Genomic DNA, 12,469 nt, shown 5'->3' on the forward strand with positions numbered 1-12,469 from the left:
ATAAAAAGTGCTCATGAGATTGCCTTTAGTGTGCTTTCGGTTCGATACGTGGGGCTCCTGTATATGGAAACAGGCACGTGGAATGAACGTGCAGTGAAAATCTCTAGAAAAGGTGATGCAAAGAGATAGACAAATGGAGAAAAAGTGCCGACGATCAAGATGGAAGCGAGATCTGGCGAAGGTGTTGAAGGAGTGAAAATAACTATACTGGTAGCTGTGTGGTAAGTGGGAAATACAAGGAAACAACAGTAATGCTGAAAGTTAAGAATTCGCTATTATTCTATTGCGTGTCCAAGGTAGCGCGTGGAGGACATGGGAGGTAAAGTGAAGGGTAGCGGTCAAGAGGTCGGCTTACCCTGACTGTCTTGGGAATCAAGAGAGAAAACCACCAGCGTGGGACCTTTAGAAGTGATGGTCTTGGTATTGGTACGAGGGAGTTCGCACCGGGAAGCAAAAGACCTGCAGTGGGTGGAAAGGAGAAGGAGGTTTAAGGGTGGGGCGGAAAGGTAGAAGGGAACTGCGGCGTGCAAGACGAACGCGCTTACCGGTTAAGGTAGTTCCAGTGTGAATATATTCCATATGAAGCAAGCCGCTATTGCGGTCTCAAACGGAGTTCCTGGGCCAATGCTGAAAGGAAAGAGCAAGGGGGTGGTTAAGGATAGGGGATGAAACGGGTAAAGGGACCGCAGGGTGCATGGCGAACGCGCTTACCGGTTAGGGGAGTTCCAATGTGAACATATTGCAATGTTAACCAAGCCGCTTTTGTGGTCTCAAGTCGAGTTCCGGGCCAATGTTGAAAGGAAGAAGTGAGGGGATAATTAAGGATATTAGAGCATCACCTGTAATAAAGGAGATGAGTGTGCAGATCAATCCCGCTTACCGTATGTGGTCTTCAGTCTGTCACAACATGTGTGTTGCCGGTCACAGCACTGAGTGAAATGGGAACTTCCTGTTGGAAGAAGTGGGTCAGGTGACTAGGGATAGTAAAAGAGAGTCTTGTATTGGAAGAAGTGAGTCAGGTGACCGGGGATAGTAAAAGAGACTTGTATTGGAAGAAGTTGGTCAGGTGACCGGGGATAGTAAAAATGAAAGAGACTCATGGTTGCCAAAAAGGTGGCCATCTTAAATTATGAAGGATGTGCATGGCAAAAAGTTGTTGAGAACCAGAATAAAAATTAGAATAAAAAAATAGGAAGAAAAGTTTATCAGAAGTGGCAGATCTAGTCACAAAGGAGCAAGACGAACCTCAGTACAATTCACCAGCGGCAAAAACAGTGATAAAGTTAAAAAGGCACATTAGACAATAACAGGGGGACAAAACAGGGCAGTTATAGTAATAAAGGTCTGTGAAGAGGGCCAAAGGCGCAAGAATACTCAAAAGAAGTAGCAATTAGATTAGTGAGGTCCAATCCTCCAGAAGATTGAGGACTGTATGGATACTTCCAGCCCTCAGGATCCATTTCAGTTCTTCCTTGTTAAGAAGCTGAGCAATGGAGGAGGAGCCTAGCGCGCAACCAAGATGGCCGCGTAGGTGCGAGGCTCCCGAGGACCTCCGTGACCTCCTACATAAATCCTGAAAATATCCTGTCCTAGATGAGGGGACTGTGTTGGTGAGCCCGAGCTGAGGTGTCATCCGTTTTCCGCTTCCAAATTGGACCTCGGACACCGGCGGGAGCACCGATTGAGGTTTGCGGCCTTCTCCACGCCGGCCCCCCGGATTGGAGTTGCGGGGTGATCCGGAGACAAAGTGATCAACAGCGGCGGGCAGGGCTGGGCGACTCGCGTACCCCGCACTTTCACTTTTGCACCCTCCTTGCTGTGTAGGCGAGGTTGGGTTGCGGGGCGGTGTGCGGTGTGGTGGCCTCGTTGGGTTGCCCTGCTGGCCCGCCGGCTGTGACCCGTCCTGCGGACCTGTGGTTGCCCCCCCCCCCGGAGCCCGTGAACTGGTTTGTCGGCCTTTTCCGAGGTGATTGGCACGATTTGGGGACTGAAACCATGTCCACAAAGCAAGATGGCGACCGGGCAAAGGTGAAATCGACCCGCCGTGGCGCAGCCCATCAGTCCAACAGCATGGACCGCTACACCCTCCAGAAGGGATCTCCCGAGGTGCCGCGTGGGTCCCCTGAGGGCCCGACTGATGCTCCTGCGCAGCCCGCGGATCTGACCCTGCGAGATGTCATGGGCGCTATCGCCGAGATGAAGGCCTCGGTGGACCAGCGCTTTGACACACTGGCGCCAAAGATTGACTCGGTCCACGTGGATGTTGGCCTGGTGAGGGCTGATTTATCCAAGACCAATGACCGGGTCGATTCTTTGGCCCACACCACCTCGGGCCTTACAGCGGACGTGGCGGCCCTCCAAAAGGAGGTGCGCCGGCTTGGCCAGGCGAGCGCCCTTGATGGATCGTCGACTGGAGGATTCCGAGGGTCGGGCCCGGAGGAACAATGTCCGCATTGTCGGGGTGCCGGAGGGACGTGAGGAGGCGGCGGCGGACCTGTTTGTGGAGGACCTGATTCTCACCCATCTCCAGCCCCGGGGGCTGAGTAAATTCTTTGCGGTGGAACGTGCCCACAGGGTCCCCGGAGGAAGACCTAAGGCCGGAGCCCCTCCGAGGCCTCTCATTGCCCGGATTTTCAACTTTCGGGACAGAGACGCTATCCTTCAGACTTCTAGGCAACAAGGACCGGTCAGACTTGACAATATGGACGTAAATTTCTATCCTGATTTCACCCCAGCGGTCCAGAAGCAGAGACTGAGCTTTCTCGGAGTCAAACGTCGTCTACGGGACTTGAACCTCAAGTATGCGATGCTTTTTCCAGCTAAGTTGCGGGTGGAGGTGGATGGCCGCACGCACTTTTTTGATCGTCCCGAGGCGGCCGGGGACTGGTTGGACTCCTTGCCCGGGGATCGGGGCCGGGGGGGTGGGGGGGGCGCGGTTGGAGGGGAGGGCTCGCCGGATCAGGACTGAGGGACTAATAGTAGGCCTCGCTCTGGACAACATCGTCGTCATTTTTGACTGTTCGTTAAGTCTCCCTCCTGTGGAGGTGGCACGGGGTCTCTTGGGGGCTCTCCCTCCTCCTCTGGGGGACTAGTTAGTTTAATCATTCATGGGGCGACAGGCACACTGCACTTTGGGGGGGCTGTTTGGGCTCATGCAGGGGTGCAGGGAGGGGGGAGTTCTGTTGGGATGGGTGGGTTGGGGTGGGGTGTTGTTCGTTTTTACCGCAAGGCAAACCCTTTATTGTATTGGTGTTTTCAAGGTGCTCTCGGGGGGACGAATGATGGCTTCTGTATGTGATGGGGGGTAGGGGACCTGACTTTATTGTCCTGGAACGTTAACGGACTGGGGGATAGGATTAAGCGAGGTGTGGTCCTGCAGTATTTGAAACGACTTTCGCCAGATGTGGTCTTTCTGCAGGAGACACACCTTATTGGTAATTCCTTTTGTGCCATGAATCGGCGTGGCTATCGCTTGGTGGCCCACTCGGGCTTTACGTCGGGCTCACGGGGGGTGGGCATCATGGTGAAGAACTCGCTCCCGTTGGAAATAGACGAGGTGCGCCATGATGAGAGGGGACGCTACACTGTCTTAGTGGGGAGAATGGAGGGTAAAGTAGTTGTCTTTGCATCAGTGTACGTCCCACCGGGGTTACAGTCTACGACTTTTGCAGACCTAGGGCGCCTCCTCCTTGACCTTCCGGGGGGGCTTCTGGTGGTTGGGGGGGACTTCAATGCGGTGGTTTCTGGGACCGTGGATCGTCACCCCCCTAGGGACCTCCCCCGGGCGCAGGCGTGGCTGTCCGGCTTCTTAGATACACTGGGATTGGTGGACTGCTGGCGCTTAAAACATCCCACGCAGCTGCAGTACACTTTCCACTCGGGTGCCCATGGTAGCCTCTCACGGCTTGATTATGTCCTTGTCCCTGCGGCCTATGTTGGGAGGGTAGGAGAGGTGCGCCATTTGGCGCGGGGTATTTCAGATCACTCCCCGCTCCTGTTGCACGTTGATGTCTTCCCGAGGGGGGAGGGCAGGGTAGCTCCAATCAATGCCTGGTACCTGCGCGACCCCACTATTCGCGCCGATTTGATTAAATCCTTGCAGCGGTATTTCGATGAGAATGTGGGGTCCGTCCCTTCGGCTATCTCCCTGTGGGAAGCCTTCAAAACAGTTCTTAGAGGGGAGGCCCTCTCCTTTATTTCCCATGCCCGGAGGCGCGAGCAGGAGGAGGTGACCCGGGTGGAGGCCGAAATCGCTGAATTGGAGGGTGATCTAGAGGGTGGGGTGACGGATGCTGCACTACATGTCCTACAACTTAAGCAGGCGGCCTACAGGGCCCTCGTCACGGAGGCGGCCAGGTGCCTCTATAGAGAGCAACAGGGGCGACTGTATGATGTGGGTGATAAGGCTGGTAAACTGCTTGCATGGTTGGATAAAAAGGAGAGAGCGAGTCGTGTGGTCCCGCTGATTGAGAGGATAGATGGTGTGCGTGTCACCGAGCCAGAAGACATTGTCTCTTGTTTCGCGGATTATTTCCGCGAGGTGTATTCCCCGGTTTCTCCCTGCTCGGAGGAGGATTCCCATGCCCTGCTGAGGGATATCGCGCTGCCTTCCCTTTCGGTGGAAGACAGGGTGTCGTTAGATGCCGCTCCTACCTCCGACGAAATTGCCCTCGCCATACGCTCGGTCGCATCCGGCAAGGCCATGGGCCCGAACGGCATCCCTATCGAGTTGTATAAGCTGCGACCGGATGTACTGGCACCCCACCTCCGTGCGATGTTCCTGGCGGCCCACTCGCTGGGCTCCCTCCCGCCGGACCAACGTCTGGCTACAATAGTGGTGATCCACAAGGAGGGGAGACCTCGAGACCGGGTTACATCCTACCGGCCTATCTCGCTCTTGAATGCGGAGCCCAAAATCCTCGCCAAGGTGCTAGCCAACCGGCTGGTCGGCGTGGTGGGCGATTTGGTCCACCAAGACCAGTCCGGCTTTATTCCCCGTCGTAACACGGCCCTTAATCTGCGGCACTTACACGGGGTGCTCGCGCGTGTCCCGTTTGTGCGGGAGCCGGCCATATTGGCGTCCTTAGACGCCACCATGGCGTTTGACACGCTCGAGTGGCCATACATCTGGGCTATGCTGGCGAAGTTTGGATTTGGCCCGGGGTTCATCAGCTGGGTCAAATTGTTGTATTCGGGCCCATTGGCGCAGGTGGTGGTGAATGGAAGAGTATCGGTCCCATTCGAGCTGGGACGGGGCACGCGACAGGGCTGTCCCTTGTCGCCGCTCCTGTTTGCGCTGGCCTTGGAACCCCTGGCGGAGTGGCTGCGGTGGCACCCTTCCATCCGTGGTCTCCGTTGGACCCCCGAGTATGAGGACCGCGTGTCCCTATACGCTGACGATATCCTTTTGTACCTAGCCTCCCCGCGTAAATCACTGATTGTCCTGGTTGATGTTTTGCGCTCATTCGGCCGCAACTCAGGCCTTGTCATCAACTGGGCTAAATCGTGTGTGTATGTGCTTTCCGGGGAGGCTCCCGTCCTCCCGCGGGGCTGTCCGATCCAGATTGCCTCACAGGGGTTCCGGTACCTGGGGGTTTACATTACTCTGGACCCGGAGGCCCGCTACGAGCGGAATTTGCTTCCCCCCCTCCAGCGCTTGAAGGAGGACGTCGCGCGCTGGCGGCGCCTGCCGCTTTCGCCGCTCGGCCGGGCGGCATTGTTTAAGATGATGTCGTTGCCACGCTTCCTGTACGCTCTCCAGAATACTATGGATTTAGTCCCGGCGCGCTACTTCCGTGAGGTGGAGAGTCTACAGCGCCGCCTGTTCTGGGACGGGAGGCCGCGTATTGCCCTGGCGAAGTTGACGCTCCCATGGTACGACGGGGGGATTGCCCTCCCGGATATTAAACGGTATTACTGGGCCTCCCAGCTAGCTGCAATTAATCATGGCCTTTACGGGCCCGCCTTAAACCCGGCATTTGAAATGGACAAGATGCTCCTGCCTGGTGGCGACTATAATCGAGCGCTCTACTCTGGCGCGCCCGGACCCCGCCTGACGGGACCTACGCGTGTCATGGTACGAGTATGGCACGCGGCTAACGCAGCTATGGGGTGGAAGGACCGTTTGACCCGGGCATCACCGTTGTACGCGTCTGAGAGATTGGGCTCCCTGTGGACCTCGAAGGGCTTCGAGAAGTGGGACACGATCGGCATCAGTAAAGTGGGGGACCTCTGGACGAGGGGGGGATTTAAAACATTCGAGACGCTGCAGACGGAGTTTCAGCTGCAGGGCAGTGAATACTTTCGGTACTTGCAGGTCCGTCACGCGCTGGGCTCAGTCTTCCCAGACGTCGCCTCCATCCCGGAGTCTTCCCCCCTGGAGGATAGAGTGCTGGATGGCCACGTTCCGGACAGCACGATCTCCCTTATTTACAAAAAATTGATTAATGACCGCTCGGGCTTGCTGACTGGCCTCCGCGAGGCTTGGGTTGCCGACGGGCTGGAGTTGGACGACGAAGACTGGATTTCCGCGGTGGCCTCTCCGAAGGAGGTGGCCATACCGGCTCGCCTTCGCTTCGTCCAGCTTAAGATACTCCATCGGGTTTACATGACGGGGCCAAGGCTTCTGCGTATGGGCTATGCTGAGGATGGGTTGTGTAAGCGCGGGTGTGGTGCTTTGGCGACTTTCTTGCATATTTTGTGGGAATGCCCGAAGGTGGAGCGATTCTGGCGTGGTGTGCATGAGGTCCTGCGAGTGGTTACGCATGTCGCGCTGCTGCCTGAAGCGAGGAGATGCCTGCTGAATGTGTGGGAACCAACTGACTACTCGGTTCCGCAGACGCGATGGGTGACTCTGGGATATATGATAGCTAAGCGTGACATTGCTCAACTGTGGGGATCCCAGAGGCCCCCGGCGGTGTCGGCCTGGAAAGAACACATGGATTGGTGCATGTTTCGAGAAAAGGTGGTGTATGTGGCGAGGGGTAAGCCTGGGGCATGGGTGAAAGTATGGGGCCCCTGGAACGCCTACCGCGGGGGTATCTGCGCGCCACCACTGCTGCCTGCGGCCTCACCAGCCCCGTCCCCTTAGTTGACTCCTTTCCCTAGCCCCGAGCACGGAGTTCCCCCAGTCCTCGATCTGTTCCCCTTCCCCTCTTTAGACTCCTGTGGATGGCTGGGGTCCCCCATTCGGGGAGCACGTGCTGTTACTTTCGATTGCGGGTTGCCTTGCGGGTGTGGTTTTTGTGTTGTTTGTATAAAATGAAACCGTATTGTGGGGTCAGAGTGATGTGGCCCACGACGCTGATACCTCCTGATTTTTCTTCTCTGCTATGCCAAGTGTTTTTGTACGTATGTCATATGCTCCTGTCATTCTAGCGGCCGGCCGGAAGGTTGTAGGCCCATACTTGTATATTCTTGAGATTGCAATAAACGGTTTCAAAAAAAAAAAAAAAAAAAAAAAAAAAAGAAGCTGAGCAATGTCTGCACCCCTTGGCAGTGGCTTTATCACGCTAATGATTGTCCACCGTATGTCATCTTCAGTGTGACCTGCTGCTTGAAAATGTTCCACAAGAGGGGCATATGGAGCGTTGCAGCATATTCTGCTGCGGTGCTGGCAAATCCGTATCCTTGCCTTTTGCGTTGTTTGTCCAATGTATATTTTATTGTAAGGGCAAAGAATAGTATAAATTACGTTGTTGGTGTTACAATTCGAAAAGGTTTTCAATTCAATCCTAATTCTTTACCTTCAATTGTGAACGGGCAAACAATACAATCACCAAATTTAGCATGCCCTGTTAGGGGCGGTAGGCCCCAAAGCTCATTGAGGGTTCCTGTGCTTTAGATAGATGGTAGGGCAGCGCGTACTATGTGATCGTTGATGGTTTTTGCTTTGCGGAATGCGAACAAGGGACGTTCTAAATGAAGTATTCCTGCGTTCAGAACCTCCCAGTGTTTAATGACGCTCTTCCCGATGGTGTGTGATACTGGTGAAAAAGTGGTCACACAGACCAAACGGTTCTAGGGTTGTTTTTCTTTGGGTTCCGAAAGTGTATCCATGGGACAATACCAGGCTCTTTTAAGGGAGTTGCGAACTAGCCTGCGTGGGTACCCCCTTTATGTCAGTATGTTACTGAGGACTTTTGCCTCACAAAAGTAATCCTCCTTTAGTGTGCAATTCCTCCTGATACGGAGGAACTGCGAGTAAGGTAGTGAATCCCTCAGGGCACGGGGATGGTGACTGTCATATCGGAGGAGGGTGTTCCTCTCTGTGGGCTTTCTAAATAAACTTGTGATTAGTATCCCCTTTGTGCTGAATGTTCAAGTCAAGAAATGGGATGGTGGACTTACTGTGTGTCAAAGTAAAGTTGAGTCCGTCACAATTGTTATTAAGCCAGTGGAGAAATTGTCTCATAGTTGTGTCAGAGTCCTGCCAGATCATAAAAACGTCATCTATGTACCTTTTCCACACCGAGATCCCGGTGCGGAATGGGTTCATAGGTGATAGTAAAAGGTTGGTTTCCAGGTCGTCCATGTAAAGTATGGCTAGGTTTGGGGCAAAAACTGCCCCCACAACATACCCTTCACCTGCTGAAAATATTGTTCATCAAACAGGAAGAAATTCCTAGTAAGACAAATTTCCAAAAGTTGAAGTATAAAGATTGTGGGTACAGCATGGGGCCTTGGTCGTTTGTTGAGGACTCGTTCAATAACCAGGAGTGATTCAATTTGGGGAATATCAGTGTAGAGTGACTCCACAGCCAACGTACAAAGGGTGTCGGATGTGGGGTTGAATAGGCGTTCGTCAACCAGGTTGATCATAGCCATACTGTCATGTATGAAGCATTAAGTCTCAGGCACAAAATCCTTAATGAAGAAATCAACATATTGGCCCGGTGTTTCCAGACTCGAGCAACACCCTGATACAATAGGTCGACCATGCGGCTTGTCCAGGCTCTTGTGAATTTTGGGAAAAGTGTAAATCACTGGTGTATGTGGTGAAGTGGTGTTCAGAAATTTGTGTTCATTCTTACTAAGAAAACCATGTTCTAAACCGTCATTTGTGACTTGAGGATGAGTTTCTGTAGTTCCCTAGTGGGGTTGGTAGGCAGTCTACAATAATGATCAGTATTTGCCAACTGCCTCAGGACTTCATTTTTGTAATGGTCTCTCTCTTGGAGAACTATCCCTCTCCCTTTGTCTGCAGGTTTTATAACAAGGGTGGGGTTGGTTTTCAGATTAAAGAGTGCATTTTTCTCTTCCATTGAGATATGTTATAAGGAATGGATCGACAAGACGTTCCCTATTGGGTGAAGGCGAGGTGGTGCAGAAGCCTTAGATTTTCTAGGGACAGTGGAAGGGGGGGTGGGGGAGGGGTCTTCTGCACTCACATTCCCTTGTCCCTGCGGCATATCGTCTTTGAGGACAATCTGCAACTCTGCCTCGGAGTCCAATGCCGCTGAAGCCTGTTCTTCGGCCGCTGAGACTTCCTCTTGTTCAGAGTCTTCGCCAAAGAGATCTGGTGGTGTGTTGTCTAACTGCTGCCCCTGCATCGCTCGACGTTGAGCCCGATGATCATGGAGGGTTTTCTTCGACCTGAAGGATCGAGACGCGTTACAGTCTTGTTCTTTGTGCTAGGGGGACAAGCACAAGTTACACACCGGACGTAGGTCCGTAATAGGTACTTGGCATGGCACAGGTGGCAGAATTTGAACGGAGTCCATTCCATCCACAAGGTGCCGGACCGACGCGGATAGGCCAGAAGTCCGCCCGCGAAAACCGCAATCAAAATGGAGATTTCTTGATGTTCGAGTCAAACCGCGGAGAAAAGGAAACTCGTTCAAAAACAATATCGTTGAGGGTAGAGTGGATTGCACACCGAGGGGAACCTGAGGACCGATTCCGAAATGGAGCGCAGCAACACACGTCTGAAGCCGGTAGTGGAAAAAATACAATCTGACAATGGAGTCGATGCCCATGCGCACTATCACAGAAAGGAGGAGGCACCTTACCTCGCGACTGGAAAGACTTCTTCGAAGAAAGACAACTTGCAAACATCTGGACCCAAAACTAGATGGCAGGAGTATGCAAAGCATGTGATCTACAGCTCACATGCCTCGAACATACAGTATCCAAATGAGTATCTTAAATGGCTTCCAGTATAATGAAAATGATAAAAGCAGTACCTTCTGGTGTGGGAAAACCAAGAGATGTGGTCCAGTCGAGCCTCTTCTGGCCCGGAATTCGCCCGGGCATATGCTCAGGCACATCCCACGTTGCAGAAAGCTGCCGGCACCTTTAGGCACTTTCCACAAGTCTTGGTCCCTCCTATGACAGGGGAACTTTGGGGAACAGAGTCTCACCCCAGCAAGTCTCCAAAAGTGCGGCAATGCGGGCAAAAGAAACCTCTGAAATGATTTCCTGTGCTGTGGGAAGCCGCAGTCGCTTTTAAGTGCTTTCCACAAGTCCTGGCCCCTCCTGTGACACGGGAATGCTGGGAGACATAGTACCACCCCAGCAGGGCTCCAAACACTAATTGTGGCATTGCGGGGCCGAATCTGTTGAAATGACTTTACGCGCTGCAAGAAACCACCAACATTTTTAAGCGCTTTCTAGTAATCCTGGACCCTCCTATGATAGGGGAATGCTGAACGACATAGTCCCACCCCATGCAGGGCTCCAAACACCAAGTGTGGCAATGCGGACAAAAAAAACCACTCAAATGACTCCCTGGTGACCTGCGCAATGACCTGTGCAATGTGTGCTTGATCACTGTCCTTGTCAACAAAAGGACTACGGTGACTGCTGTGTGGTTTGGGGTAACTAGTGTTGTCTATATACCAACTCTCTGGAGGGTACAGAACAACCCAAATGACATATGAAGCTGTATCCTGGCGGTCCTAAATAGTTTGAGCCAAGGAGGCCCAAAACTTCTCTGGGACTAGCTGCAAGGCCTCATTGATCATGTCTCAGAGGGCGTGTGTATAACCACACTGACCGAATGCATTGCCAGTCTAGACGAAGAGAAAACTCATTTCGTTAATGCCTGAATCCTTTTAAACTGTGCAGGAAATGCATTAGGATTCACTAAAAGCCTGGACCGCCAAACTCTCTGTAGTAGGATACTGCCTAAGAAAACCTGGGTCACCAGACGCCACTCTGTGGCGTCTTGCCATCTGCTGTTCACCTGTGGACAACAGCTTAGCCCATGTGCCCCTAGGGGTGTCACAGTGAGGGCTTCATTAAATAGAAGTAGAGGCTCATATGAGGCTGGCCCAGGGGACAAAACCTCTATAAGGACTTTGGTCTTGACTTCAGAAGTAGACAGCTGTAGGTCCATGACCTCAGCTTCTCATCTAATCACCACAGCAAATGAAGCACTCTCTTTCATTGGGGACAAAGGACAAAATCAACCAAGTGTCAGAGAAGTATAAACCTCACTGGCCTCCTATATGTCCATATACAAGCTGTCATCATCATAATGGGGGGGTTGGGAGGGAGGTGAAACATTCCCACTGTCTAGTCAGAACTCGAACAAAAAAGATGATGGAGCATCTGTGGGTGTGAGGTGGAAGTATTTTATCTGAGCCTGACTGTACAAGGACCGGGTGCACCGGAGTGGAGTAAGAGTATGACCTAGGTTGAGGCTCATTCGGCTCAGGGTTAGACATCCGAGCATGCACAGGATCCCTTACTGGCGAAGTTGGTACTGACGTTTACGAAGGAAAAGCCCAGTGCGCATCTTGGGGCTGGACCCCGAAGAGGGTTCCATGGGCTCAGAAGGCGCACAGTACAGATCCACTGGCTGTGACTAGACTACAAGCGCCTGCGGATTCTTGGGGCCAGAGGGAGGTGGAAGAGTGCCAAAAATATGCAGCATGGCCTCTTTAAAGGCTTTTACCTGTAGTGGAGTTGCTAATAGACTCGAAATTTAGGATGCCACAGGATCAGTTGTGGAATCGGAGCCTCGAATGGGAATCGAGAGTTTCGCTTCATGGTCTCAGGTGCATGAGGGAAAATAATCCAGACGATTTGTAGTCGTGCCCTGAACCCAAACACCAAAAGATCACTACATGCGGGTCTGTCACCGACAGCTATTTCCAGCAGTTTTGGCACGGTTTAAATCCTGGAGTCTTCGGTAGGGACATGGTTCCCTGGCACATTGGAAAATGCATTTGAAAAAAGACTGTCAATGGATGAATGCTCAAAGGTGTGGAAAGAAAAACACCAACATCCATGTCCAGCTGCAGTACTTTTAAGTGACCCCACTTTGACACTTCCGGGGTGGAACAAATCCAACGTGGAGCTGCACACTACCACCTAGTGGCACACAAGAGAACTGCTGTGAAATTCTTCCGTATCCAGTCTGGCACCTGTGGAATATTCTAAAGGTGAGGAATCTGCAGTTAGGAGTAGCCATCAGAAGGCACAGATTTACATAACAGAATCGATATTGTCATTTATTACTGCA

General features: G+C 52.6%; 1 protein-coding gene across 9 annotated transcripts in view; it reads right to left on the minus strand.

Moving 5' to 3' along the window:
• SLC39A10 (solute carrier family 39 member 10) overlaps positions 1–12,469 on the minus strand; it is a 449,258-nt gene that overhangs the window by 40,288 nt on the left and 396,501 nt on the right. The gene's annotated exons all lie outside the window — the stretch shown is intronic.

This window comes from Triturus cristatus, chromosome 3_2 (assembly GCF_964204655.1).
Source record: "Triturus cristatus chromosome 3_2, aTriCri1.1, whole genome shotgun sequence".
NCBI classification, from domain to species: domain Eukaryota; kingdom Metazoa; phylum Chordata; class Amphibia; order Caudata; family Salamandridae; genus Triturus; species Triturus cristatus.